This window comes from Acanthochromis polyacanthus, chromosome 22, assembly GCF_021347895.1.
Source record: "Acanthochromis polyacanthus isolate Apoly-LR-REF ecotype Palm Island chromosome 22, KAUST_Apoly_ChrSc, whole genome shotgun sequence".
Lineage (NCBI taxonomy): Eukaryota > Metazoa > Chordata > Actinopteri > Pomacentridae > Acanthochromis > Acanthochromis polyacanthus.
Window position 1 is genome coordinate 8983773 of NC_067134.1, and position 8060 is coordinate 8991832.

Here is an 8060-nt window from a genome sequence, read left to right on the forward strand (position 1 = left end):
CTGTTCTATTTTCCTTAAGTTGAAATTAACTAGAATACAGCAGGTCTGGAACTGGACTGGAATTGGCCCAGATCTGGGCGAAAGTGCACTGGAACTGGACCAGAGCTGGACTAGAATTGAACTGGAATTGGACTAGAGCTGGACTAGAACTAGACTAGAGTTGGACTACAACTTGGCTACAGTTGGACTGGAGTTGGACCAAAGTTGGACTGGAACTGGACTGGATTAGGGTTGGACTCGAGCTGGACTGGAACTGGACCAGAGTTGGACTAGAACTGGACCAGAGTTGGACTGAACTAGAGTTGGACTGAAACTGGACTTGAGCTGGACTTTAATTGGACCAGAGTTGAACTAGAATTGGAATAGAGCTGGACTGGAATGTAATTGGACTGGAACTGGACTACAGCTGGACTTGAATTGGACCAGAGTTGGACTAGAATTGGACTAAGGCTGGACTGGAATAGAGTTGGACTGGAACTGGACTAGAGCTGGACTTGAATCAGACTGGAGGTGGACTAGAATTGGACCAGGGTTGGACTGGAACTGGACCAGAGTTGGACTAGAACTGGACTAGAGCTGGACTGGAGTAGATTTTGAATGGAGCTGCACTAGAACTGGACTCGACTTGGACTGAACTAAGGAACTGGAGCTGAACTGGAACTGGACTAGAACTGGATTAGAAGCAGTCATTTATTTCGAGATCCAGCCACATTATTGAGCAACAGCATCATCATTTGGAGTCGTGTTTGTGACTAAATACTGACTATGAACTGAACATCAGAGTATTTCCTGAAGTTTAAAGATGCTAAATGTAGCAACATGCTAACCGGCTGCTCTCCGTGCAGTTCTCACAGATTTAGATCCATTTTACTGTAACAACACATTGTCATTACAAACATGCTCACATTAAGAAACAGATTTCAGGTCCAAACTGGGAATACATGGGAGTCGGCACTAACACGACACCTTGAGGCAATTTAATTAGAAAAGAAAGTAAACAGTTAAAATAAAAACCTCATTCCTCTTCAAAATCAATAATTTTCCAACACAGCACGTCTCATCTGCTCCCTCCTCATGTTTCTGCACATTCAGTCGTAAAAACTCAAATATTTGAAAGATAAATTCACCCAGGAGGAAAATTAGCAGAGAGAAAGAACATAGAAATAAATTATTCTGTGACTCCACCACCAGGATGTTCTGGGGATAATTAGGCCGTTCAGAAAAGCAAAAAAAGAAGGAAATTACAGATTTATAGCAAAAGATTGCAAGTTAATAGAAAGTGAAAGCAAAATCTTCAGACAAATGGCTGAAGCTGCGTTTCAGAATATTTTAAAGTGACGGAATAATGAATGTGGTGGTTGTTTTAGGATCTTTCAGTTCCTTGTTTTAGTTTCAGACTCCAACAGAATCAGTTTGTTCAATTTCATCTGTAAGTTTAATGAACTGGTCTGGAGTCGAGTCTCTAGTGGCCAAAACTTTAAAAAAAATCTCCAAAAGAAATCTGAAATGGAAAGAAAACTGGACTAGAGTTGGATTGGAGCTGGACTGAAACTGGACTACAGTTGGACTGGAGTTGGACTGAACTTAACAAGAGTTGTACTGGAACTGGACTAGAGTCGGACTGGCACTGGACAAGAATTAGACTTGAGCTGAACTAGACTTGAACTGGACTGGAACTGGATTAGAGCTGAACTGGAACTCAAGAGAAGTTGGACCGAAACTGTACTAAAATTGAACTAGAACTGGATTGGAGATGGACTGAACTGGACTAGAACAAGACTAGGACTGGACTAGAGTTGGACTGGACTAGATCAGAACTAGGACTGGACTAGATCAGAACTAGGACTGGACTAGATCAGGACCAGAACTGGTCTACAACTGGACTAGAACCAGACTAAAGTTGCAGATTTTTCGCTCACAGATGCTCCTTGAAGTAATCATCTGTGACATGGAGTTAGAAAAGTATAAGCCGAAAAACTGCATCAAAATCTCTTTATTCTACATAGATATCAGTGACTCAGCTGTGACTCAGCAATACAGTAAAAATTCAGCTGAAGTGTAATCAGACATTAGATTTTCCAGCAAATAATTAAAATGTAAGCAGTGAAATATCTTTAGTCTGTGTGGTAGTGTTGGTAGCATCTGGACAAATGTTGTACATGTTGATTTAAAGTTTTATTATGCTTGTATTAAAGAAATTTGACCTTTTATTAAAAAATCTTTTTCAATGATTTCTGCCATTCTGAGTCTTATGAAGTTTAAATTAAATTACAATCTGTTCACACTTCAGCATTAAACAGCAAATCAGATCTACAGACTGCTCCACGTTCTGATACTTTAAGAAGCCTTTTGAATGGATTCTTGTGGGTTTTCTGCTTTTATTTTGGTTTCTTCCAGAGCAGCAGGACGAAACCTTTGAGTGAACCAGTGAATGATTCATCTCCACTGAAATGAAGCGGCTGCTGGGAGTCTTCAGAGGAAGTTGAGAACATGAGCTCTGGTCGCTCAGGTCAAACTGGAGCAACCTTCTAGTCATCTCACACTGGTTGTACTGGGGAGCTTCCAGTTCAAAGCCTGTTTGGTTTGTAGCCTCAGGCTGCTGCTGGAAATACACGACCGCTTAGAAAGACTCAGCTGGTGAGGTCTGGAGCTTCACGGGAAGAAAGGATTTGAGGGAAATATTCTATTTTATTTGACCTTTTTTAACACGTATTTTTCATAAATTACATTCGTTATAATGCTACAAACATTCTATTTTTGTCTAATTGATTAAACTGTAAATTTATGTTTCATACTGTGAATATGTTTCTGTAATTAGACACAGTTTAGAACAGTTATCAGGAAAAATGATTTAATGGAGTTTTTCAGTTAAATTTTACTTTTGTTCACAAAAACTGGACTGGAGCTGGACTGGAGCTAGATTAGAGCAGGATTACAGTTATTCTGGAGCTGGTCTAGAGCTAGACTTGTGTTGGACTGAAACCAGACTGGAACTGGCTTAGACCTGGACTTGACCTGGACTAGAGCTGGACTGAACTCGAGTTGGACTAGAGCTGGAACTGGACTAGAGCTAGACTGGACTAGAGCTGGACTGAACTCGAGTTGGACTAGAGCTGGAACAGGACTAGAGTTGGTCTAGAGCTGGACTGGACTAGAGCTAGACTGAACTAGAGCTGGACTGGACTAGAGTTGGTCTAGAGCTGGAACTGGACTAGAGCTGGACTAGACTAGAGCTGGACTAGAGTTGGACTAGAGCTCGACTGGACTAGAGCTAGACTAGAGTTGGTCTAGAACTGGACTGGACTAGAGCTGGAACTGGACTAGAGTTGGACTGGACTAGAGCTGGACTAGAGCTAGACTGGACTAGAGCTGGACTAGAATTGGACTAGAGCTGGACTGGACTAGAGTTGGAACCGAAGTCCCAAATGGATTTCGAGTAATTTATTAAGGAAATTTCCCAAAACACTGAAAATAAAGGATGAACTTCAGACTCACCTTTGTGTTTTTGAATCTCCAGACGATTCTTTCTTCATACACAGGAACCGTAAAATAAAATAATAGTAATAATTGTTCTTGCTTGGCTCAGAAACTGTAACAAAAGCAGGGAGACAAAAACAGTGTGGTGACTAAAAATGGATTTGTTGTAACACAGATTACCAACCGTGTGAATTAAAGACAGCAAACAAAACCCCAAACCACGCGGCTGGAGCTCCACAGGCAGCAGATAGAGCTGCAGCTTTAAATGGAGCTGAGCATCTGATCCCAGCTGTGGCTCATCAGCTGACAACCATCAGCTCCACAGAGAGCAGACAGAACACCTGTCCAGGTGGAAGGTACCATTAAATAGATCTATTTTTTTAAAAAGCAGAAAGATGTCCTGTTTGTTTATTTCTTTAAAAGTTGGTACATCATTCATTTGTAGAAAATATTCATTTCACAATCGATACAGCAACAAAAAATAATAAACTACTTTTAAAATAATTTTTAATAATAATGCACCAATAAAAAGCAGAAAAGGCTCCAGTTTTTCTGCAATCAATTATTTATTTTTTAAAGAATAGAGTCAGAAAAAGCAGAAAATATTCTAATTTTCCCCAAAAATAAATATTCTATTCTTTTGACTATTGCCACACCATTATAAAAAAAAACAAAAAAAAAACAAACACATTTTTTTCCATGACCGATATTTTATTAAGTACTAACAGGCTGATATTTATGACAACAGTTTGTGTATCTGTTTTGTTTGCAATTATTTTGGTACACGCTATTAAAAGCCATTAAAACGTCGTATCATGTGACGTCTCTGAGGTTAATGAAAGAAAACAGACTCTGCAGAACAGAAAGCAGAACGTTCGATGGCAGAGCTTTAATTCAGACCTTGAGCTTCTTGTTGAGCTCACATTATTGAACCGACTTCCTCTCTGAGTTCCAAAATACGTTTATCGATTTGTTCAGCTCCTGTTCTCACATATTTTCCTCACAAACGCAGGAAAAAAAACATGACGAAAATACTCGCCTGGTGTCACAAGGAGCGACTTCTGGAGGAGAAAAGTGTTTTATGGTTCATGGGGAACGATTACAGACCAGAAAAAAAGGAAATATTAGAAAGATTCTACTTTAAAAAGTCATATAGTGACCATTAAAATGCAGAAAATGTCTTCTTAATACTTTGTTCTGTTATTTAATCCATTTATTTCACATTTTAAATGCAGCTTTATCATTAAATAGCTAAATATGTCCCAGACTGACTGCAGATAAACCATTAAATAACAGCAAAAGTCCACATTTTAATTATATATTTACCGATTATAACAGTTAAATCTTCTTTCTTATTGTTCATGAAACATGTTCTTTTCCTGCTACTACAGATGCAGAATTAAGCAGAAAATTGACATTTTTTCCTTTGGAGTTACCATTAAAATTGAGGAAATGTCTCGTTAATAAAAATAAAGAGCTGCTGGGACTTTTTTCTGTTATTTTATCAGTTTATTTTGCTTTTGCAGGGTTTTTTTTCTGCATCTATGCCATTAAATAACAGCAAAACTCCACATATTAATTTTAGATTTACTGATAAATAACAGTTAAATGTCCTGTTTAAAGAACTCTCTTGTTCTAGAGTTAATTTATGACAAACGTCCTTTTCCTGCCACTATAGATGCAAACTTAACAGACAGAAAATTACTTTTTCCTTCTGAGTGACCATTAAACACAGAAAATGTCTTGTTTTTATTGTGGAAACAATGCTGATTAAAGAAACATGCCTTTAAAAAAATAAGTGCAGTCCATGAGCTACCAGCATTTTATCTGTTCCTTTAAAGATTTGTTTATTTACCATTTGCAGTTTTAATTATGAGATAAATGAGTTGGATAATAGCTGTTGGTCCATTTTAATTCATACAAATCATCCTGTAATGAGCTACTGGAACATTTTCTGCTCTTTCAAGTATTTATTTCTTGGAGTGCACGTCTCTAATTATTCTATCTGAAGACTCTAAAGCAGAGGTGGACTGGACAAAACTGGACCTCAAAGTGTAAAAATCACAGCGAAGACATGAACTGCAGATTGTAAATTAGTCAAACTATGAATTTAAAATAATTTCTGGACCATGACAAGTTGTTTGGCTCATAAAGTAAATGTTCTGTTGCTCATTGCTCTTTTGTTTTGTTTTCATAATATTTTGTCTTGTTTTGTCTGACTTTTGTCTCATTCTTTTGTTTCTTTGTAACTTTTTCGTCAAATTTTTTGTCTCCGTTTGTTTTGTTTCATGTCATTTGTCTCATTTTTTGTCATTTTGTTTCTTGTTTTTGTCATTTTGTGTCTCATTCTTATAATATTTTGTCTTGTTTTTGTTGTTTGTCATTTGTCCTTTTTTGTCACTTTGTAATTTTTTTGTCTAATTTTTTGTTTTGTTTCTTGTCGTTTGTCTAATTTTTTGTCATTTTGTTTCTTGTTTTTGTTGTTTTGTGTCTCATTTTTATAATATTTTGTCTTGTTTTTGTTGTTTATTGTCATTTGTCCTTTTTTGTCACTTTGTAATTTTTTTGTCTAATTTTTTTGTTTTGTTTTGTGTCGTTTGTCTAATTTTTTGTCATTTTGTTTCTTGTTTTTGTTGTTTTGTGTCTCATTTTTGTCATATTTTGTGTTGTTTTTTGTCTGACTTGTCATTTGTCTATTTTTTGTCACTAACTTTTTTGTGTCGTTTGTCTAAATTTTTTTGTCATTTTGTGGCTTGTTTTTGTCAAATTTTTTCTTGTTTTTTGTCTGACTTTTGTCGGTTGTCCATTTTTTTTGTCATTTTGTAACTTTTTTGTCTCATTTTTGTCTCTTTTTTTGTTTTACTTCATGTCCTTTGTCTCATTTTTGTCATATCATCAGTTCCAGGTGACTAAATGTTGTGTTCCTTTGTCGACACTCTGTAATCTGGAAGTTGTGATGTGGAAATGATAAACTGAGGATGACTATTGGTGAAGCTGAATTTATTTTCTTCATAAACTTCAGGTTGTTCATGATGTTTAGTAAAAAGATAATTCCTTAAATGTGAACATTGTTGCAGTAAAACAAAGGAACCATTAGGAGTTGTGGTTATTTATTCTGCTGAGCTTTTACTGGTCACTTTAGCTCAAACTGGGCTGAATGCGGTCCTGAACTAGAATGAGTTTGACATCCTGATCTAAATGGTTCACTTCCTTTGCATGCTCAAGAAAACTGGGTTAGCTGTTAGCTTAGCTGCTGCACTGACCTCCACCAGCGGCTCCACTGACCATAAAGAACTTTAGAGAACACACAAACACAAACGTTTACATTTAAATAGATAAAACCACTTAGGATCTGTGGAACTGCGTCCATTATGTGAAGAAGAAGAGAGACTGTGTGGAAAAGAGGTTAATGTAAGCTGGCCTGGGGCTGGATGCTGGATGTGAGCATCCACGGAGCATCACAACAGCCAGAGTAATGAGAACGATGCGATCCGACACTCGATGCGTCCAGCAAAACGCACAAACTGATCCGTGAGGTGTAAACTGCAGAGCTGCCGCCTGAAATATTCACTGAATGTGCGTCAAATTATGTCGTTCCTTCCTTCTATTAGACGGGAAAGATAGATATTTAATGATTAGATGTGGCCACAAGTCATAACATGTGATAAACTGATTCTTTACTGCTGTGCAGAGGTATGAATATTCACCTGTTCTCACTTATATTTTTTTAATTTCCACATAAAAAATACAAGAAATTTTCCTGCAGAATCTAAAAGTCAATTTATAGCGGTAAAGACGAAAAACAACCGACTGTTATAGAAATATATTCCATAATCAGATCATTTTAAGCACTTAAAGTCTCCAAAGCTTCCACTGAAGAGACTAAAATCAGCATCTGTGTGTTAATATTTGAATAATATTGCCATTTTAATTCCTTTTCTTTCTTTCTAAAAAAGCTTAAATCCCCCTGTTGGGTTCGTTTAATTATCCAAAAGTGTCAGAATCCAAAAAAATCCCCATAAATGCCCAGATTTTATTGGCTAATGGTAATATTTGGACCCTACAGTATTATTAATTATCAAAATGTACTCGGGTAGTTTAAGATTAAAGTTAAGACCCAACAAAATTGAAAATATTCCCCAACTTGGCAACAGCAGAAAGGAAAAAGTCCTTCAAACAGGAAGGAACATCCGTCAGAGCGAGGCTCAGGGACGTCTGCCTCGACTGGTCATGGTGAGGGTAAAACGGAGCTAGAAGGACCAAAACACCGAACAGATCAGGTTGTATTTGCTGGTTTTGTGGGAATTTACATACAAAATTGAGATTACGCTGGTTTAACATTCCAAATATGAAAACTGCCGCACTGACAAATTTCGTTCCATGAATATGTGAGAAGATGTGTGGTTTTTCTTGTAAACTGGCTCTTTCAGTAACCACGTAATGGCATTACATAAAGGCTGTTACTGTAGCAGCGTAAAGTCGAGGGAGTGGTGAGTGATGGATGCAGGACGAGGAGCTTTTAGCGGATTAACTCCCACCACAACATGATTTGCTGCTTTCTGCCATGTTTGGACGGAGTCTCG

General features: G+C 37.3%; 1 long non-coding RNA gene across 1 annotated transcript in view; it reads left to right on the forward strand.

The window, feature by feature from the left end:
* The first annotated feature begins 4442 nt into the window (after window positions 1–4442).
* The window catches only part of LOC127531782 (uncharacterized), a 7739-nt gene continuing 4121 nt past the window's right edge, over window positions 4443–8060 (forward strand). Inside the window, exon 1 of the long non-coding RNA XR_007938873.1 lies at window positions 4443–5004. This is a non-coding gene — a long non-coding RNA (uncharacterized LOC127531782). The remainder of the gene's footprint in view (window positions 5005–8060) is intronic.